This window comes from Chrysemys picta, unplaced genomic scaffold (assembly GCF_011386835.1).
Source record: "Chrysemys picta bellii isolate R12L10 unplaced genomic scaffold, ASM1138683v2 scaf226, whole genome shotgun sequence".
Classification (NCBI taxonomy): domain Eukaryota; kingdom Metazoa; phylum Chordata; order Testudines; family Emydidae; genus Chrysemys; species Chrysemys picta.
In genome coordinates this window covers 49,294-75,508 of record NW_027052933.1, presented here as the reverse complement: position 1 = coordinate 75,508, position 26,215 = coordinate 49,294, and the positions used below count along the sequence as shown (strand labels likewise).

At 49.9% G+C, this 26,215-nt stretch overlaps 2 long non-coding RNA genes across 3 annotated transcripts; both read left to right on the top strand.

Moving 5' to 3' along the window:
* The first annotated feature begins 4,335 nt into the window (after positions 1–4,335).
* On the top strand, positions 4,336–9,934 carry LOC135978362 (uncharacterized). The gene is made up of 3 exons (XR_010595768.1): positions 4,336–4,472; positions 5,467–5,526; positions 8,137–9,934. It is a non-coding gene; the product is annotated as an uncharacterized LOC135978362 (long non-coding RNA).
* A 1,321-nt stretch (positions 9,935–11,255) lies between these two features.
* Positions 11,256–22,245, top strand: LOC135978364 (uncharacterized). 2 transcript variants are annotated; one of them, XR_010595774.1, is made up of 5 exons: positions 11,256–11,525; positions 16,041–16,128; positions 16,558–16,684; positions 17,194–17,307; positions 17,644–22,245. It is a non-coding gene; the product is annotated as an uncharacterized LOC135978364 (long non-coding RNA). The 2 variants fall into 2 exon arrangements; XR_010595773.1 differs by having other exon boundaries at positions 17,641–22,245.
* The last annotated feature ends 3,970 nt before the right edge of the window (positions 22,246–26,215 follow it).

The window sequence follows — 26,215 nt, the reverse complement described above, 5'->3', positions numbered from 1 at the left end:
GGGCTGTGGGTCTGGGGATGAGGGGTTCATGATGCAGGAGGGGGCTCAGGGCTGGAGCAGAGGATTAGGGTGTGTGGGGATGAGGGCTGGGGCTGGGGGGGTTGGGGTGTTGGAGAGGCTCAGGGCTAGGGTGGAAGGGCAGGGTAAGGGCAGCCTGTCTTCCCATTAGTGGATGGGGGCACTAGGACCCGGGGGCAGCAGACAGCAGTTGCTGCTGTCTCTGGCAGTACACGCAGACAAGGGAGAGGCAGACAGGGATGGGGGACCCACGGAGGGGGGGATGCGCAGAGGGGGGATGGCAGGTGGAGGCTGGGGACCCATCCAACACCCCCCTGCTCCCTGAGTGCCCCCCCGACTCCTCTTACCATTCTGGCTCCACGTGTTTGCAAAACACACTGCGGGTTTGTGTTACAAAGGACTACAGAGTGAGGGAGGGCTCTGGCTGCTGGAGGCCAATGGGAGTGGGTCAATCGGCCTAGCCGCCCAATCAGCAGCCACACTCTGCATGGAAGGGAGGGAGGGAGGCGAGGGAGAAAACCTCCCCGGACATTTTAACCTTGTTACCAATTCCTCCCAGACGGCTATTTAGAGACGCAAAAGCCGGACATGTCCGGGGAAATACGGACGGATGGTAACCCTAGTGGAAGTGGAACCAGAGGGGACCTTTGTGGGAAGAGCTGAAGGGAATTTTTCCCAGTGCTTGGAACAGGGAGAAGAGTGGAGAAATTGGAACAGGTCAGAGAGGCTTCTGGGAAACCACTCAAGGGAGCAAATTGATGAAGCTAGTATATGTGGGGAAGGATACAGGGATCCCACAGCCCAGCAGACAACCTCCAAGGAAGACAACCGCTATGAATGCCTTGGTTATGGGAAAGGATTCATTCTGAAACCACAGCTTGTTATGCCTCAGACAATTCATACTGGAGACAAATCACTTCAGTGCTTGGACCATGGGGAAAACTTCAATAACTGCTCAGATCTTAATAACCATGGGAGAAGCCACACAAGACAGAAACCCTATCAATGCCTTGAGGGAAGGAACTACTTGAATTGGAAGGTAGCACTGATAAGCCACATAGGAGAGAGACTCCATAAATGCTTAGACTGTGGAAAAAGTTTTATATGGAAGTCAGATGTTGTCAGATATTAGGCTATCCACACAGGAGAGAGACCCCCATAAGTGCTTAGATTGTGGGAAAAGTTTTATGTGGAATTCAGGCCGTGCTAACCATCAGGCAATCCACATAGGAGAGAGTTCCCATAAGTGTTTGTACTGTGTTAAAAGTTTCACAAACAAATCAAATCTTATAACACATCAGAGGATCCATACAGGAGAGAGACCCCATTATTGCTCAGACAGTGGTAAAAGTTTCATATGCAAGTCAGACCTTGTTAGACATCAGGCAATCCACACGGGAGAAAGATCCCATAAGTGCTTAATTTGTGGGAAAAGTTTCCTACTGAGGTAAGCCCTTGTTTCACATCAGAGAATCCACACAGGAGAGTGACCCCACAAGTTCTTAGACTGTGGGAAAAGTTTCATACAGAGGTCAAATCCTACTTAGTCATCAGACAGGCCACACTGGAGAGAGACCTCATAAGTGCTTAGACTGTGGGAAAAGTTTCATACGGAGGTCAAATCTTGTTGAACATCAAGCAATCCACACTGGAAAGAGACCCCATCAGTGTTTAGACTGTGGAAAAAGTTTCATACAGAGGTCAGGCCTTGCTGTACATTGGAGAATCCACACAGGAGAGAGACCCCATCAGTGCTCAAACTGTGGCAGAAGTTTTATACAGAGGTCAACCCTTGTTAAACATCAAGCAATCCATACAGGAGGAAGACCATAAGTGCTTGGACTCTGGGAAAGGTTTCAGAAACAGATCAGCCCTTCTAAACATCAGGCAAAAGACACATAGTGCTTAGACTGTGGAAACACATTTCAAATAGATGCCAGCCCTTGTTTTACATCAGTGAATCCACCCAGGGGAGAGACCCCATAACTGCTTAGCCTGTGGAAAGAGTTTTATACGGAGGTCAAACATTGTTAAACAGCCAGCAATCCACAGAGGAGAGAGACCCCAAAAGTGCTTAGACAGTGGGAAACATTTCATAAACCGATCAGTCCTTGTTTTAAATGAGAAAATCCACCCAAGAGCAAGACTCCATAAGTACTTGGACTGTGGCAAAAGTTGCACACTGAGATCCCCCTCATTAAACACTGGAGAATTCACTGGAGTCTTGTTTGAGGGAGAAGGCAACATGGCACATTTAATTTGAACACAGAGAAAGCTACTAACTCATAATTTGTCCAAAGGTGGTTAACACCGTTTCATTTATAAAAAGACAATTTCATTAATTAAAAAAGGTGGTTTCATTACAGTAATTTCATTGCAAGTATACCGAGCCATATTGGTAGGTATAATTTATTAAAAGGGTGATTTCATTCTTCAGCCCTGCAACCTGTCCTGAAAGAGTTAAGAACCTTGCAGGATATTTGACCCAGATTCAGCCTTTAGAGACATGTTAGAAAAGTGTTTAAATGGTATTTGGGGCTATTCCAAGTAATAGAGACTAGAACTTTGAAATGTAAACTTGTATTGTTAAGAAAATGGAAGAAATAATAGTGTGGTTGATTAATCATGATTAACTCAAAAATAATTGTGAGTAGAAAAATTAATAGAATACCAATTGAAATTTGTTAAATGTTTTTGGATGTTTTCCTACATTTTAATTTCTATTGATTTCTATCACAACAAAAAATAGAAAGTGTACAGTGCTTACTTTATATTATTTTTATTACAAACATTTGTACTGTAAACATGAAAAGCAAAAATAGTATATTTCAATTCACCTCATACAAATACTGTAGTGCAATCTCCCTATCATGAAAGTGTAACTTAGAAATGTAGATTATTTTTGTTATAGAAGTGCACTCAAAATAAAGCAATTACAAACTTTAGAGCCTATAAGTCCACTCAGTGCTACTTCTTTTTCTGCCAATCGCTTAGACAAACAAGTTTGTTTCCATTTGCAGGCGATAATGCTGCAAGTGAGAAGAGGCAATTTTATGACACTGTTTCAGTTTGAGGTACAAGATATTTACATGCCAGATGTGCTAAAAGAAGAACAGGAGTACTTGTGGCACCTTAGAGACTAACAAAATCCCTTCATGCTTCAACCACCATTGCTTAGCCTCCCTTTGCCCAGGGCTGGCTCTAGGTTTTTTCCTGCTCCAAGCAAAAAAAATTTTTGGCTCCCCTCCCCGTGCCCACCTGCTGCCCCATCCCTGGGCTGCCCCTTTCCCCCCACCCCGCTGCTGCCCCATCCCTGGGCTCTCCCCCAACTTGCACCCTCCTGCCACCTCAGCCCTGGGTCACTGGTAACTAGCTCCCAGGACGGGTCATTCAGCAGGAATTTTGGATGTGCACAGAACACAGACAGGATTGGTTCCCATATGGTTACAGAACTGCAGTAAAGTGGAACAATTTTCAGCTTGTGTGATTGGAGGATATCTGGATGCATATTATAAGACTGTCCTACATAAATGAGGAAAAGTTGAGGTGCCTTTATTATTCTTTTGTTCCACTATTTGTTTCTATGGGGAATTTGCCAATGCGATATCACTGTCTTCCTTTCAAACAAATTAAACTAAAAAAAAAAGGCAATGGCTGTTGAAAATAGCAATTCCAGTCCTAATAACCACTGGGAATCATTTCTTGCTCAATTTTATCCTACTTTTTCTTCAGTAAATTACAGTGGATCAGTATATTAGATTTGGGAGAAATGAAGTAACAGCTGCCCAAATTGAGCTTGAGCACTCCTGAATGTTGAGGTGTTCAAATCTGGAAGGCAGGTGCTAGATTCCCTTTCTGAATATTAGCTATATCTGGAAAGGAAAAGTCAGTTTCTGCTTCCATGGCTCAGAAGTGGAAATCCTCCTGAGTGCCTGATACTGTATCTAAAGCTGACCAGGTCCTCTAGCAGAGCCTCCCCTCCCTTACTTTTCATTTTAAATTCTAGTGGGATCCACGTACCTCCCTTACTAGGCTTCAGATAGACAGGGGCACTGTCCATTTAGTCCCCCCCAATTCCTTCTTTGGGGGCTGCAAGGTGAGGTCACACCAGGATCCCTAATCCAGTCTGGGGATATCTTCTGAAGGGGATATCTGGGCCAAAGCCTTCTACTCCTTGGGCATACTTCCCAGGCCACCCCGCTCTAGCAGTGAGCTCTCCCTTCACAACAAGCTGCAGCATGAGGTTTCAGCTACCATACTCCTTCCCTTTCCTGTTGATAGCTGCCAAGGGTTTGCTGGGAAATGTAGTTCTTTCCCTGCTCTAGGGCTGGCTCTATAGGCAGGGAGCTAGGCAAGGAACTACAGCTCCGAGGGGCCTGCAGGTTTTCAGCTCCCATGCTGGATCCCCAGCTGCTCAATGGCTCCGCTTCTGCAGGGTTGTGAGAAGGGAGGAAGTGAGTTAAAAAAAAAAAAAGGATGGCGCGAATGCCGCCCCTTGCAAATATGCTGCCCAAAGCACCTGCTTGTTTTGTTGGTGCCTAGAGCCGGCCCTGGATGGGAGGGAAAAATAAATCTCACTTATACATTGTCTGTCCTGGGTTGGTTGTGAGGCTGCAAGGATTTTGGTTCCATTTGCCAGGAAGGAGTTAAAATTCAGGCAGCAGAAAAGACAGAAACTGCTGAGAAGCAAGGACATAGTTTCTGTCAATACATGATAACTTAGTTCAGCTTATCGGTAAGAAGGAACAAAGCTTGTGCCCATGGAAAGCGACAGTTCAGTGAGGAAAACAGGATCAGGACGAGACAAGCAAGCAGGAATATTTCAGTAGCACAAACGGCACTGGCAATTGATAAGCTTATATGGTTAATGCCCACCCAGTAACTTAGTTCTTAGAACAGAATAAACCCTCCGTTCACAGCCCACTGGATATCTGTAAGTACTAATCTCTACCCCCCCACACCCCGCCTCCTTCCCCAGTAAGGTAGTCATAGCTGTTTGATGCAATTAGGATGGCCTCTATATGTACGTATTGTTCTTATTTTTATCTTTGTTCAAGGTTCTCTTTTGACTTGTAACAATGTCAGTCTCTGTATGCACAGATAAATGCAAATGAATTGATAAGAGAATGTATATAACTGGCCACTATAGCACCATATCTTTGAAGCTGCTTGTCAGTCTTCCCGGTACCATAAATAAACCCCCTTCAGTATTGTCTGTGCTTGCCTGATTCTTGGGGGAAAAGAATCTTTTTGCCTAACTCATTGCTGGGAGATGCCTGAATGAGAGAGGAAAGAGACGGTTTCAGACCTTTTTATATTAAATACTGGAGTGTGTCTCGGTGTGTTTCTCTATCATAATTAAAACACAATTCTAGGAGATCAGAGTGGGGACGCTGTTATAAATATAAAAGCCTGAAATCTCACCTCTTTTCTCCTTTCCCTCTCCAGACACTCTGCCGTCTGCACTAGAGACAAAAAGAGGAGGATCCCTAAGAGTACACTGACAGGGTGAGTTTGCAGCTTAGATAGTTTTTAAATTATGAGACAATTCCAGAGAAAACATCTTCATGAGATTGCAGCTAAAGTTACCAACAAACTGACAGCGACCATGACACACACAGCCCTAAAAACACACACATCAAACAGCGAGGAGATCCACACTGGAACATGGGGGACTAGGGGCCAATGGCTCCCCCCAATTTTAAAAGTGGGATGTCCAGCCCCCTCTACTTTTTAACTTGGGCATAGTTTGAGGGAAGGGGGCCATGTTGCCCCCCCCACACACACACTGCAAGCCTCGGGCAGGCGTGGAGCATTGAAGGCAATGGCAGTGCTTTGTGACGGTGCAGCTGATCAGCTCCCCCCTGTGTAGCACAGCCCCTGCCTGTGGCACCAGCCTCTTCCCAGTCCTGGCCCCTCTCAATGGCTCCACACCTGCTCCTCTTCCCACAAGGCCCTGCCCTCTGGCCAGAAGCTAGAGCCTGTTCTCCATCTGCCCTGGGCGGTGCACTCTGGGGAGCAAGAATATGTACCGGGGGCTGATCTCAAGGCCCCTAGACCTCAGCCCAGGCCAGGTGGAGCATCAGGGGCTCTCCACAGGGGCCATTGTTCCCAGCCTGGTCAGGGGTCAGGGCCTTGTTGGGAAGAGGAGAAGTAGGGTGGGACCATGGAGGGGGTGGGGCCAGAGGTGGCTCTAGCTTTTTTGCCGCCCCAAGCATGGCAGGCAGGCTGCCTTCAGCAGCTTGCCTGGGGGAGGTCCCCAGTCCCGCGGATTCGGCGGCATGCCTGCGGGAGATCCCAAGTCCCGCGGCTTCAGTGTACCTGCCGCCGAATTGCCTCCAAATCCGTGGGACTGGCAAACCTCCCGCAGGCAAGCTGCCGAAGGCAGCCTGACTGCCATCCTCGCAGGGGCCGGCAGGCTGCCCCCCGCGGTTTGCCGCCCCAGGCACACGCTTGGTGCACTGGTGCCTGGAGCCACCGCTGCCTTCGCCTGGTTCAGGAGTCATGCAGCTGACAAACACCTGCCAGGAATGGTCTAGATAATACTTAGTCCTGCCATGAGTGCAGGGGACAAGAAAAGAGGGCAGGGGACAAACTGCTATCTGTAGTCATTTGCTCCATCAGAGAGAAGTTTTTTCCCAATAGCAGTTTCTTACAAACCCCTTACAGATCAGCAACTGGTACAGGTAGCACATTCCTACAGGGAACAGTTTCCTATTCGACACCCGCCAGCTACCACTGTGTGCAGAGGAGGGAGGAAGCCAACCCATGATGTGCTGGGGGCTGGGACAGCCACACCTTGGGGGAGCTGAAAGAGGGTTAAGAGGGGGAGGGGGTGTAGAGGGGGGATTGAGGGAGGATGAGGGATGGGTCGGGGGCAGGAGGGGGATGCAGTGGGCAGGGCAGGGTGCTAAAGAGGGGATGCGGCAATGCAGGGGAATAGAGAAGACTTATGGGCCAGATGGGAACAGGGCTGCAATAGAAGGAAACTGTGTGTGTGTGTGGGGGGGGGGGGGGGACGGGTCACTGTGAGGGAAAGCAGGAATGTCGGGGGAGGTTGGGGGTAGACTGTGAGAGCCAATGGAGACTGGCTGGGGGAGGGAGGGAAAGATGGTAGGGGTCGGGGAGAAGGAGAGGGAGAGATACAAGGACAGCTCCCCCAACCCACGGGGAAGGAGAAGGGGAGTGGTTGCCCCACCCAGACAGAGGGGAATTCTTTTACTGCAAATATCACTGACGCTTTGGGGGTAGGTGGAGGTTTCTGCCTAAGGGCTCAGAAGCTACAAGGCAGGTGTCCAGACTAGGGATGTGAATAACATTTTAAAGAAGTAACTGTTTCAACTATTAACATTGTATTGGTTAAATGTTAAAGGAATTCACAACACAGGCCCCGCCCAGGATCCCGGCTCTCTCCCCCGCCCAGCATCCCGGCTGCCGCCATGACTGGTTAAGGCCCGCAAAGCACAGGGGGAGAGGCTAGAATTGCTCTGGGCCCAGTGGAATGCTTTTTAGAGTAGGGGTGCAGTGCCCCCCTTATCCCTGTCTGTGCCCCCCCACCCCCTTGAGGTGGGGCTGGGAGCAGGGCCATGACTCCAGGAAAGGGGGAGTCAGGATGCAGACATGGGTAAGGGGCCTGAGGCTGGATATGGAAGCTGATGAAGTCATCCTCATCATACTGGAATTCCCCACCCCCCGGGGGTGTCCCAGTCCATGGCCTGCACCCCGTGGAACCCTGGGGGAGGGCAGGGACAGAACTAGGTCAGCAGCCATAAGTGCTCAAAGATCATGAGTTTACCACTCCCAGTCCCCCCCAATCAGTTACAGAGATTACCAAGTTCGGAGGCTTTTTATTTGTCCTCTGGATTTGTACCTTTCTGGGGACACTGGGAAAAAAGGTCCTGTCACCTAGAGCCTGACGGCGTGTGGCCACCGTCAGAGCACGTGTCTGAGCCACAGAATCCCTGCAGCACAGTCAGGGCCTGGGCAGGAGGCCTGGGACATGGGAGGGACAGACAGTGAGCTGCCCTGGCATCCCACAGGTGCTGTTTGTGCTTCCCCCAGGCTCTCACAGTGGCAGTACCGGCCCGCTCTTCTTCACCCCCCTGCTCTCTCCTGCAGGTATCAGCATGGATTGGCGGGGGCCCTTCGGGGGTGGGAGCCATCAGCGTTAGTGCACAGCTGATTTCACATCCATTGGATTCAGAGAAATACCTTTCCAGTGTCCCCCTGCACCACTGCGATCACCCCTTCGCCATAGATGTGAAACTTGATTGACATATGTGATCGCTCTGATCAGCATCTGTATGTGGAGAGGCTGGGGTCCCCCCCACTCCCCTTAGTGTTGAAAGGCGCTGGATTTCAGCGCCTCTTCCATTCCACAGGTGCCGGGGAAGGTAGAGCGAGCTGCGATGTGAATCCACGTGATCGCTTTTAGTCCACAGCCCCAGCTCTGCCTCCACGCTGGGCATCAGTGTAATTCCTGCTTCCCCCAGGGAGATCAGACCCACTCCATGTGTTCAACCTCCCAGGAAGCGGAGAAATCAGACTAATGCCTAGATTCCAAGGCCAGAAGGGATCACAGAGATATAATCTCATCTGCCCTCCTCTAGACCAGCCCAGAGACCTGCCCCCAAATAATTCCTACCACAGAGCTTTTCTATTTGTCTGACAATTTTATTCTTAACTATTGTTTTGACTAATTTCATCAGTACCGACGTTAGACTTAACGTTCTATAATTGCCGGGATCACCTCTAGAGTCCTTTTTAAATATTGGCGTTACATTAGCTAACTTCCAGTCATTGGGTACAGAAGCCGATTTAAAGGACAGGTTACAAACCTTAGTTAATAGTTCCGCAACTTCCATCTGGTCCCGGTGACTTGTTAATGTTAAGTTTATCAATTAATTCCAAAACCTCCTCTAGTGACACTTCAATCTGTAACAATTGCTCAGATTTGTCACTTACAAAAGCCGGATCAGGTTTGGGACTCCCTCTAACCTCCTCAGCCGGGAAGACTGAAGCAAAGAATCCGTTTACTTTCTCCACAATGACTTTGTTGTCTTTAAGCGCTCCTTTTGTATCTCGATCATCAAGGGGCCCCACTGGTTGTTTAGCAGGCTTCCTGCTTCTGATGTACTTAAAAAACATTTTGTTATTACCTTTGGAGTTTTTGGCTAGCTGTTCTTCAAACTCCTCTTTGGCTTTTCTTATTACATTCTTGCACTTAATTTGGCAGCATTTATGCTCCTTTCTATTTGCCTCACTTGGATTTGACTTCCACTTTTTAAAGGAAGTCTTTTTATCTCTCACTGCTTCTTTTACATGGTTGTCAAGCCACAGTGGCTCTTTTTTAGTTCTTTTACTGTGTTTCTTAATTTGGGGTATACATTGAAGTTGGGCCTCTATTATGGTGTCTTTAAAAAGCGCCCATGCAGCTTGCAGGGATTTCACTTTAGTCACTGTACTTTTTAACTTCTGTTTAACTAACCCCCTCATTTTTGCATAGTTCCCCCTTTTGAAATTAAATGCCACAGTGTTGGGCTGTTGAGATGTTCTTCCCACCACAGGGGTGTTAAATGCTATTGTATGGCTTGTGGGTAAAACACATGACTGGGGCTCTGGTGAGGGGCAGTCAGTTCCTGCCTCCACTGTGAATTCCCTGCTCCTCTGTCAGTGCCTCAGTTTCCCACGAGTGTGTCTCTCGCTCCCCATAACTTTAGAATAGGAACACTACCGAACTGGAGCTGGTTGAATATTGGCAATTTTGAAATTTAAAAAAAAAACATTTCAAAAGGGAACAAAAAAGCTTCAGTTCAGACCCCTCCTATTGTTTCATTTTGATCCCGGAGGTTTATTTTGGTTTGCTGGTCACCTTTTATGAAATATGACGCGGTACCATGTTGGCAACAGGAACTGAAATGATTAAAAATGTCACTAAAATCTATATACTGCTGCAAAACATTTTGATTTTGACAAAACTGAAGTTTTGGGATCTGGCAGACTGAAGCTGCAGTGGCTCTGGAGAGATCTGTACACAGGCGCTCAGCCGACTCCCCTCCACCCGGAGAGCCAATTGCAGAGTTGGACACTGAGGAGTTGCTGATATTCAGAACAGAGTTCGTGCCACTGTTTCTGTAGCATCCCTGCCAGCTGTCAGCCTGCTCCAGGACCGGGGCTCTCAGCCATGCAGTGAGAGATGGACACACCTGGGGAGAGCAGGGGAGACGTGCAAGAGGCAGAGGAAGAGTGAGGAGCAGCTGGGGAGGAGAATGGCTCTTCTTGCCAAAAGGGGAAGCATGGTCAGGGGGGAAAGGGGTAGGGGGAAGGAACGGGGAGATGGAGTGGTGGGCTAGGGGCATGGGATGGGGAAGAGAAGGGGAGAAGGGAAGCGGGGGCAGAGGGAGAAGCTGGGTTGGTTTGTAAACAGTGTCCTCTGCTGGGCTGCACAGAACAGCGCTGCTCCTGTTGTACTGTGCCTCATTGTGCCCTGCCCGCCTGCCCTTCCCTCTGGAGACTGACCATTCCGCCTCCTGCACCTTGCCCCGTGGGGGCCCACAAATAGGTTAGGCACTGGGCCCACAAAAAGTTAATCCAGCCCTGCAGAGTGGGGCTAAGAGTTTTCCGTTCGCCTTTCTGATTGTGTCCTGATTTTTTATTACTTGCTGTTTTGTAAATTGCATTTGTTCTGAACTATAGACAATGCCCAGGGAAGAGGTCAGGGAAGCGTCCATAGCGAAGAAAGTACTCAGAGTGGGGATGCTCTAGCCCGTGTTCTGAGTGGTCACAACCAGGTTGGGGGGCGAGCCTCTCAGGAAGCCTGGGCCCAGCCTTGTCGGGGTTATAAGGACTTTGCCACACAGGAGAGTGGAAGGGGAGCCCGCAAGGTGAGGCAGGCTCTGGGTGAAGGGAGTGAGGACTCAGATCCTTCTGCTATTCGATTCCACCCGGGTGGTGTTTAAGTCAGGAAAGTTTTCCCGTCTACCTCTGTGCATGTTTACTGGTTTCTCCTAAAGTTCATTAAGTATTTTGGGAAAATGTGTTGGAGCGGCCACCAGTGACAGCTGCTGGCCTTACTCTGAGGCCGCCAAAAATTTTGGTTGTGAGAATCCCCGGGCTAGATGCTCATGATGGGCCCTTCTGACCTTAGAGCCTGTGAGTGTAACAGAAGCTGAACAGAGAGAAGAAGTCAAGGCAAGTGGTTGATCGCTAGGACCCAGGAGCAGCTGGGAGGCGGCTCTGGGGGGAGCGATCGCTGGGCTCAGGCCCGGCAGCAGGAAGGTGACTCGCAGCCGCTGCGGTGACTCTGGCTCCAGGCTCCTGGCGAGATCCCCGAGCCCCGGCGGCTGGTGCTGGGAGCCCGGAGCCCTGGCTGCAGCCGGGAGAGGGGAATCTCCAGCAGGGCCCTTCCCGCTGCTCCCCAGGAGCCTCTCCCAGGGCAGAGCCCCCAGCCCGGCCAGGCCCCTTCCCGGCCCGGCCCCTGCCCCAGGGGGGCCCCGCTCGGAGGGAAGGTGAGAGACACCCGCCCGGCTGCAGGGGGAGGTTTGGCCCCAGGCTTCTCCCAGCGGAGCTGGCTGCGATTCCCGCCCTGGGCCCGGGAAAGCTGCCGCCAGCTCCCGGTGTGTGCGGGCAGGATCACGTTATCACCCACCCACTATCTGCTGCTTTGTTTCCCTGCCCCAGGCCTCGCTGATCTGGACGGAGGCTGCAGCTCAGGGAGATCTGAGGGGGGCAGAATGTGGCAGGGGCCAAACTGAATGCAGGGTGGCGGGGGGGGGGCCAGCTGGGAGTCGGGGAAGGAGAGGTGCTCAGCGCAGGCCCGGCTCTAGGTTTTTTGCAGCCCCAAGCAAAAAATTTTTTGGCTGTCCCCCACTCCAGCCTTGGGCTCCCCCTCTCACCAGTTCCCTCCCACACCCCCTGCCGCCCCAGCCCTGGGCTCCCCCCCCGAAACGTGATCTCCTCGTTCACCACACCAATCCCTGTTTACACTTGCAGTGGGGATCAAACCATTTCTCCTATTTTTATTTCACTTTAGTATAAATCTCACCCACCCCGTCCCCCGCAACCCCATCTTTAGTGCTCCAAATGCACATGGAAGGCATAGGGACTAATCCTCAAATTTTGTACCCGGAAAGGGATGCGGATCTAGTAAAGAGGGTTCATGCAGAGGAGCGGGTGTGGGGTGCTTGGGGGCTCTACACTGGCAGAGAGGCGGGGTGTGATGTACTCGCGGAGGAGGGTGGAGGAGGAGAGGGGGTATTAGGAGGGTTGCGGGAGAAGAGGTGCGGGGAAGGGGGGAGGTGCGGGAGGAGAGGGCTGGGGGAGGGTACAAGGGGAGATGTGTGGGTGAAGGGAGAGTACAAGGGGAAGGGGTGCGGTGAAGGAGCGTTGGGGGAGGTATAAGTGGAGGGGCTGTGAGCGGGATGGGGGGTGCAAGGGCTGAGAGGGGCAGGCGCTGACAGCTGCTTCCCCAGCCCCCTGCAGGCAGAGCCGAGAGGACAGACACTGACCCCCCAGATACCTGAGCTGCGGGGGTCCCCCGGCAGGGCAGTATCCCCCGCTGCCCCACTCAGAGCCGGCTCTGTCTCTCCCTGCCCAGGGCAGGCAGCGCGGGGCTGAGGCAGGGGAGGTGCGCGGCGGGCTGGGTAGGGGGCAGGAGGGGGCGGCGGCAGCTCCCTGGCAGCTCGGGCTGCCCAGCCAATCGCCCTGTCAGCGCGCGAGCCAGGATCCGCCCCCCCGCCCAGCCCGGCGGCGCCTGCACAGCCCCCTCGGGCGGGGAAACGCCGCGCCGCCCTGGGGAGACTCAGAGCAGCAGGACCCCTCCCCCCTCCCTGCCTCCCGGGCCCCACTTCCCTCCCCCCTCCCCGGCTCCTCACCCCCAGGCTGGGCTGCAGTTCAGGCTGCCCGGGCGGCTCGGAGCATCATCCCCCGGAGCTGAGCCCCTCTCGCCGCCGCAGCCGGGCTCAGCTCCGGGGATGACGCTCCGGCTCTCCAGCGGCCGGGCAGCCTGAACTGCTGTCCAGCCTGTGCGACTCCGGCTGCCATGAGCGCCATCTAGCGACTGCAGCCAGAACTGCAGCGTCAGCTCCAGCTCAGCCTGAAAGCCTCAGCTGACAGGGAACAACTTGGTTCAGGATCAGCTCCTGTTTTTGCGCCCCAAGCGAAAAAAAAAAGGGGGGAGGCTGGAGTGCCGCCCCTTGGAAAGTGCCGCCCTGGCTTGAAGGGGTTTCCATCCTATCCAGTATTTACAGTTTGGTTAAATGGCTCTCAGCGCCCCCCATGGTACGGATTGTTTCAGCCCTCCTGCCTGGGACTCGGAGCCAGGGATAAGAATGTGGTACAGCCGGCGGGGGGTGAACCTAGGGTTGAGGGAGGCAAGCCCCCTACACCCAGTGTAGGGGCAGGACCCCAGCCCCTGAGAACCCCCAAGAACCTCCCCACCTGCTAAGCATGTGGCCCCAGCCTCCCCATCCCTGGATCCCACGGAGGGCATATGGCCCCAGCCAGAACCCCGGGGGCAGCCTAAGGAAAAGCCTGACCCGCTCCTCACAGGGGCTGTGCACCCCACCTCCGCAGTCAGCGGTGACTCTCAGTCAGCTTGGAAAACAGACGGGTTTATTTCCTCGCTGGGAACACAGCACAGAACAGAGCTTGTTAGCACAGAAATCAGAAGCAATCAGCAAAGTCCATCTGGGCGGGGAATCCAGACCCCTGAGCCCTGGGCTTTCGCCGATGAGTCCCAAACCAGGAGACTGACCCACGTCCAGCCCCCCATCCTCAGTGACGCCCAGCTGCCCCTCCTCCCTGCTTTCTCTCTTTCCCAGGAAAACAGGTCACCTGGCCTCCTCCTCTCTCTTTGTTCTCCCACAACTTCGGCTGGCTGCCTCCTTGCAGAGGACCGTTTTTGGCCATAGCTTGCCAGGATACAGAATTTTGGCCATTCTCTGTGCCCAGGCAGCCACTCTGCAGTCACACCCACCCTCTAGAGATCTCTGCAATGATCACACACCTGTATCCCACCAGTTCAATACTTGAGTAACACGTGGGGAAACTGTGGCACACCTTCAGTATTCACAGAAAACATTCAGAACATTCCCACTTCATCACACCCCTTTGAGACCAGCCCAGGGGCACGTTCTCCAGTGGCTGGAACCACTCTGACAATACCAGCCCCTGAGCCTGAGCCTCCAGGTGATGGAGAGACCTGGGGAAATGGCTGGATCCGGGCAGGGAAATGACTCTGTACAAAGGGCCCCTTTCAGGGACCAGCTGGTGAGTTTGGCCTACAAGGGGAGGGGCTCCCTGTGTCTGTGAGTCCCAGAGCTGCTGCCCTCAGTGACAGATCCGGGTTCAACCCCCGTTACCAGTGTCAGTGGCTGAGCTGCCTAAGGAGAGCAAAGGCCCACGACAATGGGGCAGTCGCCCATTCTCCCAGGGTGAGGGAAGAAGATAAAAGGGGAGAGCAGAGAGACTTGAAGGGCAGCAGGAGCAAGAAGTGGGGAGGGAGGTTCCCAGCTCCCAGCCCTGCCCAGATCCATTCCCTGCACCCCCGGGGCAGTCAGCTCTCCTGGGAACAAGGGGAGGAGCTGAGAGAGGAAAAGCCAGTTGCTCACTCTGCTGAGCACCGCAGGACTGAGGGAGACGGGGGAGAGCTAGAGGGGTTACAATACACTGTGGGGCAGTGCCCTAAAGTGACTCCTTTGATTCTGCTCTTTTTCCAGCGTTTGGCTCAGAGATGCTGTTCTGGGGAGGTTTAGGAGGGACTTGGTGGGTTTAGTTCTAATGGGGGATGTGGGGGCCTGGCCGTGTTATACCAATAGAATAAAAACCAGCAGGATCTTATTAAGAGGGATAAGGCAAAGATGCCACATTTATTGTAAATATACTGATAAAGCAAAAGATAAAAGTAAACAACGTTGTTTGACTACTTATTTCTTATACACACACACACATATATATATATATAGAGAGAGAGATTCATTCACACAACCATTCATTCAAGTTCTGTCTAGGTGTTATAGTTACCAGCCTAGAAGTTGCTCATGCCAAGTTACTGGCCAGGTATCTTGGTCATGAGGATGGAGCCAAGTCTGTGTCAGGTGCACCTGATGCCCCTGCAGGCTGGCAGCAGAACCAGAGACTCAAAGTCATCAGTCTTTAGAGTCCATTCTTATAGGAATTAATTCCTATGTTAGTCTATGGGAGCTGTTTCATCCTGCTGTTGCTGACTCAATCAGCAGATGGCACATTCCTGTCCAAAGTGGCACATTCCTGGTGGCTCCACGCTGTCCAAAGTTTGTGTTTCTCATCCTTCCAGGTGATGGGGTGGATCCCAGTTTACCCTCCGGGGGTTGTCTGGTGGTCCTACTCGACACATTCTTCGGCCGATGGATACTCCTTTTCTAGACTGGCACCTCCCTAACCATTCATGTATATCAAGCATTCATCAGCATACATTCCATATCTTAACCATATTTTAATTTACTGTCTCCACCACTTTCAGGGTGTGTGCTAATTCATTTGAGACTCCCGGCCCTTTAATCACAGAGGGTGGGGGTCCGTCCTAGGAGCCATTGAATGAAGTGAAAGTCACTTAACGGCTTATAGTGTTTGTTTGCATTGTATCAATTACTTCAAGAACAAAGTCAGTTAACTTGTTTGTAAGTTTTACATAGTAGTAAAGTATCTTTCACAGGATAGATATAATCAATGGTTTCTACAGACAGTAGCTTACAAGTTTTAACAGAAGACCCAAAAGATTTTGGTACTTGGTGAAACTGTTGGATATTAAAGTGCGGGGGACAAATTATGAGGGGGTCACTGTCACTTGGGGGAATCACTGTTAATCCCTTCTTTAATATCCCTTCAGCCGGGGTGGTAATGAACTAACTGGGTTTTTTCCCAGCATGGTAGAGTCCTAGAATCTTAGCATCTGTCTGCAGAGAGAGAGCCTGGGGGAAATCAGGGGGTGACATGGACTCAAGCCCCTTCTGTAACCTCCCCCATCGCCCCTCTCGCCCCAACAGGCTGAGGAATCACGCCCACGTTTCGCTCCAGTTTGTCCCATCTTCCAGGGGACAGGGAAGGGATATGTCTGTGATGGAGCCAGCTCAGGTAGGCGATTTTTAGGGAGCTTTTGGTGGTGGGGGAGGGGTATTGTATTTCTAAACCAGGAAACACCCCGCTGGGCAGGGCTGGGAAAACTGACCAGACTCCCAGTGCTGGAGCCTGACCCCACTGGCCAGAGGCTGCTGTGAAATACGAAGGGATGCAGTTGGTATTCCTCTCCCTGTCCCCAGCTCAGAGCTCTGCTTCCCATATCAGCCTGTGGCTGGCAGGCATGTGGTAAATGAAAAGACCCTGCCCACCTCCATGTACTGTGGGGGGGACAAGGAGCTCTCACCTTTTACCCACTCCCTGAAGCCTCCTGGATGCTCTGAGCAGCGTGCGGGGAAGATTCTGCTTCTCTGTCTCTCCCTCCCATGATTAGTGGTATTGTGGGTGGGGCAGCAGGTTTTGAGTGGGGGATTCTTGTTGTTTCAGATGCTGGTGACCTTCGAGGAGGTGGCTGTGTATTTCACCCAGGGGCAGGGGGCTCTGCTGGACCCCACTCAGAGAGCCCTCTACAGGGATGTCATGTGGGAGAACTACGAGATGGTGACCTCGCTGGGTAAGGGAATTCTGGCCCCTTGGTTATTGGAAGTTGGTGTGTGGGGGGATCTGTGTGTCTGACTCTGGTCAGGTTCTTCCCTCATTACTCTCCAATGAGACCAGGGTGTCAAAACCTAAGACACATACTAAATCATCCCGACCCCCCTAGTTTGCAAGGTGGAGAATCCGTGTATTGTCCTGTCTGTGTTGTTTCTCGGTTGCTCACAGAATCCCTCTTCTCCCTCCTACTAGGGAACAGCTGCAGCCATGTGGAGGGCTCTGGGTTCCACGGGTTTAGAAATAGGCAGGGGTTTAACACTAGAGCTGGGTGTGCGTCACAATTATCCACACCTCGCCATATGTCTGCCTCCCCCGAGGGGGTCTCAGTGACCACGTTCCCGTCCTCTTAGATTCCACATTCCCCAGCACAGCACAGGGACAGGTTCCGCTCACAGAATGTCCTTTCTGACAGACGTTCTCTCAATCCTCCATGCACCCTGATCTGATCTGATTTCACTCCCTGCACAGGATTCCCCCTTCCCAAACCGGACCTGATCACCCGGCTGGAACAAGGGGAAGAGCCGTGGGTGCCCGATCTCCAGGCCTGTGAGGAAAGAGAGATCCCGAGAGGCGCCCACACAGGTGAGGACTGACACGGAAACCATCTGGGGAATGAAGGACAAATTTGAGAATCCCAAAAATGTGGTATCAATAAGTGCCCTTAGTTCCTTCCTCATTTCACACAGGGCAGGGCTACAATCAGCAGATATGACTGACATCGCTTTCCACCTCTCCTGTTACCTGCAGGAGTTTCCTTCTGAACTTTCCTTCTCTGTGAACTTTTGGGTGGGAAGTGGAGGCAGAATCCAATTGCTCCATCTGTGCAGCTTCAGGGGTTTGGGGTTTTTCCTTGCTGCTATTCCTTTTAATTTCTCCCCAGCACAATGACTTCTGTCTGGATTCTCTCTCTCCCAGCAGGTGACGAGAGAGTGAGTGAGAACGAGGAGGGGAATCAACAGCAGGAAGTTCCTGGGCACGGGGAATCACAGGGGACCTTTGTGAGAAGATCCCATAAGTGCTTAGACTGTGGAAAAAGTTTCATGTGGTGGTCACACCTCATTTTACATCAGCGAATCCACACAGGAGAGAGACCCCACAAGCGCTTAATCTGTGGAAAAAGTTTCATACGGAAGTCAGACCTTGTTAAACATCTGGCAATCCACACTGGAGAGAGACCCCATAAGTGCTTAGACTGTGGAAAAAGTTTCATACAGAAGTCACACCTTGTTGTACATCAGGCAATCCACACTGGAGAGAGACCCCATAAGTGCTTAATCTGTGGGAAAAGTTTCATACGGAGGTCAGCCCTTCTTATACATCAAGCAGTCCACACTGGAGAGAGACCCCATAAGTGCTTAGACTGTGGAAAAAGTTTCAAACGGAGGTCAGCCCTTCTTAAACATCATGCAATACACACAGGAGAGAAATCCCATAAATGTTTGGACTGTGGGAAAAGTTTCGCACAAAGATCAACTCTTATGGCACATAAGGCAATCCACACTGGAGAGAGACCCCATAAGTGCTTAATTTGTGGGAAAAGTTTCATACGGAGGTCAACCCTACTTGATCATCAGGCAATCCACACAAGAGAGAAATCCCATAAATGTTTGGACTGTGGGAAAAGTTTCACACAAAGATCAAATCTTATGGCACATAAGGCAATCCACACTGGCGAGAGACCACATACGTGCTTAATCTGTGGAAAAAGTTTCATATGGAGGTCAAACCTTGTTAAACATCAAGGCGTCCACACTAGGGACAGACCCCATAAGTGCTTAGACTGTGGAAAAAGTTTCATACGGAGTTCAGCCCTACTTGATCATCGGGCAATTCACACAGGAGAGAGACCTCATAAGTGCTTAGACTGTGGGAAAAGTTTCATACAGAGGTCAGACCTTGTTAGACATCAAGCAGTCCACACAGGAGAGAAATCCCATAAATGTTTGGACTGTGGGAAAAGTTTCACACAAAGATCAAATCTTATGGCACATAAGGCAATCCACACTGGAGAGAGACCCCATAAATGCTTAATCTGTGGGAAAAGTTTCATACGGAGGTCAAATCTTATGGCACATCAGGCAATCCACACTGGAGAGAGATCCCATAAGTGCTTAGACTGTGGGAAAAGTTTCATACAGAGGTCAACCCTTGTTAAACATCAGATAATCCACACAGGAGAGAAATCCCATAAATGTTTGGACTGTGGGAAAAGTTTCACACAAAATCAAATCTTCTGGCACATCAAGCAGTCCACACTGGAGAGAGACCCCATAAGTGCTTAGACTGTGGAAAAAGTTTCATACAGAGGTCAATCCTACTTAATCATCAGGCAGTCCACACTGGAGAGAGACCTCATAAGTGCTTAGACTGTGGGAAAAGTTTCATACGGAGGTCAGACCTTGTTAAACATCAAGCAGTCCACACCGGAGAGAGATCCCATAATTGCTTAAACTGTGGGAAAAGTTTCATACATAGGTCAGTTCTTGTTAAACATCAGTTAATCCACACTGGAGAGAAATCCCATAAATGTTTGGACTGTGGGAAAAGTTTCATGCAAAGATCATATCTTATGGCACATCAGACAGTCCACACTGGAGAGAGACCCCACAAGTGCTTAGATTGTGGGAAAAGTTTCATACGGAGGTCAGACCTTGTTAAACATCAAGCAGTCCACACCGGAGAGAGATCCCATAAATGCTTAAACTGTGGGAAAAGTTTCATACATAGGTCAGTTCTTGTTAGACATCAGTTAATCCACACTGGAGAGAAATCCCATAAATGTTTGGACTGTGGGAAAAGTTTCATGCAAAGATCATATCTTATGGCACATCAGACAGTCCACACTGGAGAGAGACCCCACAAGTGCTTAGATTGTGGGAAAAGTTTCAAACAAAGATCAAATCTTCTGGCACATCAGGTAATCCACACAGGAGAGAGACCCCACAAGTGCTTAATCTGTGGAAAAAGTTTCATACGGAAGTCAGACCTTGTTAAACATCTGGCAATCCACACTGGAGAGAGACCCCATAAGTGCTTAGACTGTGGAAAAAGTTTCATACAGAAGTCACACCTTGTTGTACATCAGGCAATCCACACTGGAGAGAGACCCCATAAGTGCTTAATCTGTGGGAAAAGTTTCATACGGAGGTCAGCCCTTCTTATACATCAAGCAGTCCACACTGGAGAGAGACCCCATAAGTGCTTAGACTGTGGAAAAAGTTTCAAACGGAGGTCAGCCCTTCTTAAACATCATGCAATACACACAGGAGAGAAATCCCATAAATGTTTGGACTGTGGGAAAAGTTTCGCACAAAGATCAACTCTTATGGCACATAAGGCAATCCACACTGGAGAGAGACCCCATAAGTGCTTAATTTGTGGGAAAAGTTTCATACGGAGGTCAACCCTACTTGATCATCAGGCAATCCACACAAGAGAGAAATCCCATAAATGTTTGGACTGTGGGAAAAGTTTCACACAAAGATCAAATCTTATGGCACATAAGGCAATCCACACTGGCGAGAGACCACATAGGTGCTTAATCTGTGGAAAAAGTTTCATATGGAGGTCAAACCTTGTTAAACATCAAGGCGTCCACACTAGGGACAGACCCCATAAGTGCTTAGACTGTGGAAAAAGTTTCATACGGAGTTCAGCCCTACTTGATCATCGGGCAATTCACACAGGAGAGAGACCTCATAAGTGCTTAGACTGTGGGAAAAGTTTCATACAGAGGTCAGACCTTGTTAGACATCAAGCAGTCCACACAGGAGAGAAATCCCATAAATGTTTGGACTGTGGGAAAAGTTTTGCACAAAGATCAACACTTATGGCACATAAAGCAATCCACACTGGAGAGAGACCCCATAAGTGCTTAGACTGTGGAAAAAGTTTCATACAGAGGTCAACCCTACTTCATCATCAGGCAATACACACAGGAGAGAAATCCCATAAATGTTTGGACTGTGGGAAAAGTTTCACACAAAGATCAAATCTTATGGCACATAAGGCAATCCACACTGGAGAGAGACCCCATAAATGCTTAATCTGTGGGAAAAGTTTCATACGGAGGTCAAATCTTATGGCACATCAGGCAATCCACACTGGAGAGAGATCCCATAAGTGCTTAGACTGTGGGAAAAGTTTCATACAGAGGTCAACCCTTGTTAAACATCAGATAATCCACACAGGAGAGAAATCCCATAAATGTTTGGACTGTGGGAAAAGTTTCACACAAATATCAAATCTTCTGGCACATCAAGCAGTCCACACTGGAGAGAGACCCCATAAGTGCTTAGACTGTGGAAAAAGTTTCATACAGAGGTCAATCCTACTTAATCATCAGGCAGTCCACACTGGAGAGAGACCTCATAAGTGCTTAGACTGTGGGAAAAGTTTCATACGGAGGTCAGACCTTGTTAAACATCAAGCAGTCCACACCGGAGAGAGATCCCATAAATGCTTAAACTGTGGGAAAAGTTTCATACATAGGTCATTTCTTGTTAAACATCAGTTAATCCACACTGGAGAGAAATCCCATAAATGTTTGGACTGTGGGAAAAGTTTCATGCAAAGATCATATCTTATGGCACATCAGACAGTCCACACTGGAGAGAGACCCCACAAGTGCTTAGATTGTGGGAAAAGTTTCATACGGAGGTCAGACCTTGTTAAACATCAAGCAGTCCACACCGGAGAGAGATCCCATAAATGCTTAAACTGTGGGAAAAGTTTCATACATAGGTCAGTTCTTGTTAGACATCAGTTAATCCACACTGGAGAGAAATCCCATAAATGTTTGGACTGTGGGAAAAGTTTCATGCAAAGATCATATCTTATGGCACATCAGACAGTCCACACTGGAGAGAGACCCCACAAGTGCTTAGATTGTGGGAAAAGTTTCAAACAAAGATCAAATCTTCTGGCACATCAGGTAATCCACACAGGAGAGAGACCCCACAAGTGCTTAGACTGTGGAAAATGTTTCATATGGAGGTCCGGCCTTGTTAAACATCAAGCAATCCATACAAGAGGGAAATGTTAACATTTAGATTAAACTTGGGTGTAATAATGTCATTGTGTATATATATAGCTCTTTAAAGTTTGTGGTAAACTGTCTATGAACGGCTTCATGGATAATTAATTACCTTATGTATCAGAGAGGTTGCCGTGTTAGTCTGAATCTGTAAAAAGCAACAGAGGGTCCAGCGGCACCTTTAAGACTAACAGAAGTATTGGGAGCATAAGCTTTCGTGGGTAAGAACCTCACTTCTTCAGATGCAAGACTTGCATCTGAAGAAGTGAGGTTCTTACCCACGAAAGCTTATGCTCCCAATATTTCTGTTAGTCTTAAAGGTGCCACAGGACCCTCTGTTGCTAATTACCTTATGTTAATCCATGTAGTTTTATTACCTGTGATGTTTGTGAAGTAGGAGGTTACTTCCAAAACCTATTGTTCACCCAAGGACTGCCTGCTGTCGAGAGGCTGCAAAAATGTCTATATAAACTCTTGAGACCTGATCCTTTTATCTCAGATCTTTTAAAGCTTTATTTAGGAGGCGTTTGAGTCGTAAGACTGAGATCTTCAGTCCCCTCTGGACTGCCCTGATATTGAACATTTGGATATTGGACTAGAACATGATGAAATGATACTGAAAAGGACTCTCTTCAATTCTAACGTGCCATCTCTATGGTGAAGCTGACCTAAGGACTCTGTTTGCATTTGTATGTCTAATGACCTTTTAGCCAATACTGTCTTTTCTTCTTTTAATAAATGGTTGTTTCATTAACAAGAATTGGCTGTAAGCGGGTATTTGGGTAAGAACTGAAGTATCATTAACTTGGTGGGTGATGTGTCTGCTTGTTTGGGATTGGTAGAATACTGTATATGATGAAGATTTTCAGGAATTCCCATCAGAATCTCAGAGGACATTTCCCCACATCAGTTATCGTTACAGACTTGCCTCTGTTGCCTCTCTGTCAAATCAGTTATTTTGTTGCAGCATCTCCCATACCATGAAGGGTTTACAGAGCTGAATGATGCATCATGCCTCTGCCAGGCAACTTTCAGTGAAATTAGCCTGTAATTAAAATCCAAAGTCATTACCCATTAAACGTGACAGCAATTCCCTACCTTGTACTCCTGGGCAGCTTCCTCTATGGGAACCACCGTGTGAGTTCTGTGAGCCCAGGACAGATGGCAAACCAGACAGATGGGGGTTTGATCCTCTTCACAGAAGTTTCAGAGTCTCCTGGTGTTCCCCACACACCCCGTCTCCTGCTCCCTTTGCTGCTTGTAAACTCAGCCGATTGGCGATTTCTACCATGTTTGCCAGCTGCATGTTCAGCCTGACGTTTCTCTGTTGCACAGTTTCTGAGGGCAGGAGACGGCTGTATCGGATCCCTCCCAGCACTGGCTGACGTGCCTGCACTGCAGAGTGACAGCTTCTGTGAAATACTGCAGACAAATGGGACATGGAGCTTCCTCCTGGAGACTTTCCTGGGGGTTCTCTATGGCCATGGCTCCCTGTGTGGAGTTGTGTGTCTAAGGTGGGATAGTCAGGCTTGGCAGAATTTTTATTTTTAAGCAATTTTATATTTATTGATTTAAACTTTCACAAAAATCTGGCCTTTAAGCATTTCATTCCAATTGTTATCAATTTAAATGTTCACAGTGGTGGGAGATTTAGGGCGGGATCAGACAATATTTGGGTCAGACAATAACTATTTAATGACAGTAGAGACAGATTCAAAAAGTTAAAGCTTCATACCCATTAAAATAGAGATTGTCAACATCACATGTCAAAATATGCAGAGGAAATATTCTTAAATCAATGTCTAATACGTTCTCAGGCAGCATTGTTCTTACTGGGCCTATTGGTAAATTTCAGTTATTAGCAATGGGAGTATTTTTTCCTGGTTTGTGTGAAATCAACATTTACAGACATCAACCGATAAAAGTCTAATTCTTCCAAGTCCAGTGATATGAAACTCACAGGACAAAACCTAGGTTAAGCTGATATCAATGTTTCAAAGGCCTGATTCTCATGTACAGTAAGGCAGCTCTGGCTCAGTGTAGAGATGCGGTGTTTCCAACACTCATGATTTTATAATGAGTCTCATTGTATTTGTTGTGTTTGTTAAAGCCCCAGCTCCTGGAAGCATATTATGAGGTGAGACTCTTGGCTTTCCTTTCCTAAACAAAGGAAGTTTCCGGCTTTCTTGGTCGCACAGAAAAACTTTAGGCTGCGCTCAGATCGCATTTTAAAGATCTGAGAAGCCAGAAGGCAAATACAGTATCTCCTCACTTAAAGTCGTCCCGGTTAATGTTTCATTGTTACGTTGCTGATCAATTAGGAAACACGCTCATTTCAAGTTGTGCAATGCTCCCTTCTAGCATCCTTAAGCAGCCGCCTGCTTTGTCCACTGCTTGCAGGAAGAGCAGCCCGTTACAGCTAGCTGGTGGGACCTTGGAACCAGGGTGGGCCGGCAGCGCCCCATCAGCTCCCTGCTCCCCTAAGTTCCCAGTTGCCCGGAGTTCAGCTGTCCCTCCCCCCACTGCCATGTGCTGCTCCTGCCCGCTGCCTTGGAGCGGCTCCCTGAGACTCCTGCTTGCTGTGTTGGGGGGAGGGAAGAAAGAGGGGGGGCTAATGTCAGGGCATCCCCCCTCCCCCTTGCTCCTTCACCCCGCTTACCCCATCTTCCATAGATCAAGGGGGACACATGACAGGGCTCATGATGGAGGGAACTTCCTGGCAGCAGCTTGCTGATTAACTTAACAAGGCAGCGTACTTAAGAATGGGTCAGCTTATTTAAAGGGGAAATGCGCCTCTCTCTCTCTCTCTCACACACACATACACACACAGTGTGTGTCTCTGTCTCTGCCATGCTGTCTCCCCTCCCTTCATTTCTGCTGCCTTGTAGAGTGTGAGAGTTAACCATTGAGGGCTCAGCCAATTGCTCGTTCATCATTTAGCAGTAAGGCATTCCCTGGGAAATATCCCACCCTCTGACTCCTCCACCTCAACCAAGCTTCACAATAATCATCACTGTGTACCAGTATTAAATTGTTTGTTTAAAACTTTTACTGTGAATGTGTGCTGGGGCATTAAGAGAAACACCAGCAAGTGAAGGAGTCAGTGTGAAATCAGGAAAGTTTGCAACAACCCCAATGTGATGTTTTGTGATTTGACGTAAACAGGAAACAGCTGCACTTCTGTAGCTATTGCAGGCCCCTCTCTGGCCCCCATCATGGCACTACCTGAGCACCGCACAAACTTCAATGTGCTGAGCCTCGCCCTGCTGCAGATGGGGAAGGGCTCTTACCCCCATTTTACAAAAGGGAAAGTCAGGACCAGACAGAATAAGTGACTTGCCTGAGTTCACACAGAGCAGGGAACTGAACCTGGGTCTACTCAGGGTAACTTAGGCCCTGTCTACACTTGCAAGTTAGAGCGCATTAAATCAGCCCCGGGCATCTTAACTCCTGAGGTGTCCACACTGGCAAGGCACGTAGAGCACCCGGACTCCATGGCTGGAGCACTCCTGGTAATCCATCTCCATGAAAAGCATAGAGCTCTGCAGCCATGGCTCTCTCTGGGCACTGGAACTGGCTTAGTTTCACTTTCACAGGAATATGCCCCAGCACCCATAGGTGGCGAGTTATATGGGCCCGTGGTGCTCATGCTCCACCAATATTCCTGAAGGTGGACCCAGCTCCACCAATGTTTGGGCCCCAGGCCCCGTGCTTTGGGGATCCCCGTGCCATGGGTCGGCAATGTGGGGCGCGCTCATCTCGGGGGCAGCTCTCCCCCCCCATCACTGTGAGCTGCTGAGAGGCCCCAGCTCTGACCTGGCTCCCAGCCCATTGGCCAGGAACCCCGGCCAATGGGATCTGCAGTGGGTGGTGCCAGAGCTGCCTGGCCACGCCTCCCCAGCAGGGAGGGGGAGGGAGTCCCAGGCAGCAGCTCTCAGCCCCAGGCAGAGAGAGAGCAGAAGGAGCCTGTCACTGTCAGACAGAGACAGACACAGCTGGTGAGTTGTGGGGACAGACAGATGGAGCCGGGGGAGGGGGAAGGGAGCAGCGATGGGCACCCCAGGGTGGCATAAAATACACAGGACAGAGGGGGCTTCCTGAGGGGGCTATAGCAACCCCCCACCCTCCGCAGAGCAGACCCGGGCTGTGGCTGGCTCCGTCCATCACTCCCCCCATCCCACAGAGACCCACCCAATCCTCTGTCCCCCTGAGAGACCCCCCAATGGCCCCTGTGCCCCTGTCATCCCCTCCAGAGAGTCCCCCCTTTGTGCCAGACAATTCCCTCCCCCACTGCCTCCCCTACTCCAGAGTTCCCTACAATCAAGCCCTTTGCTCCCGCCCCCCAGCCCATTGGTCGGGAGGCTCCCAGTCTATTGGCCAGCACAGCCAATGGGAGGTGCACCTGAGGCAGGGGGCCTGCTTGCAGATGCAGACCTGGCTGGCCATGCCTCCACA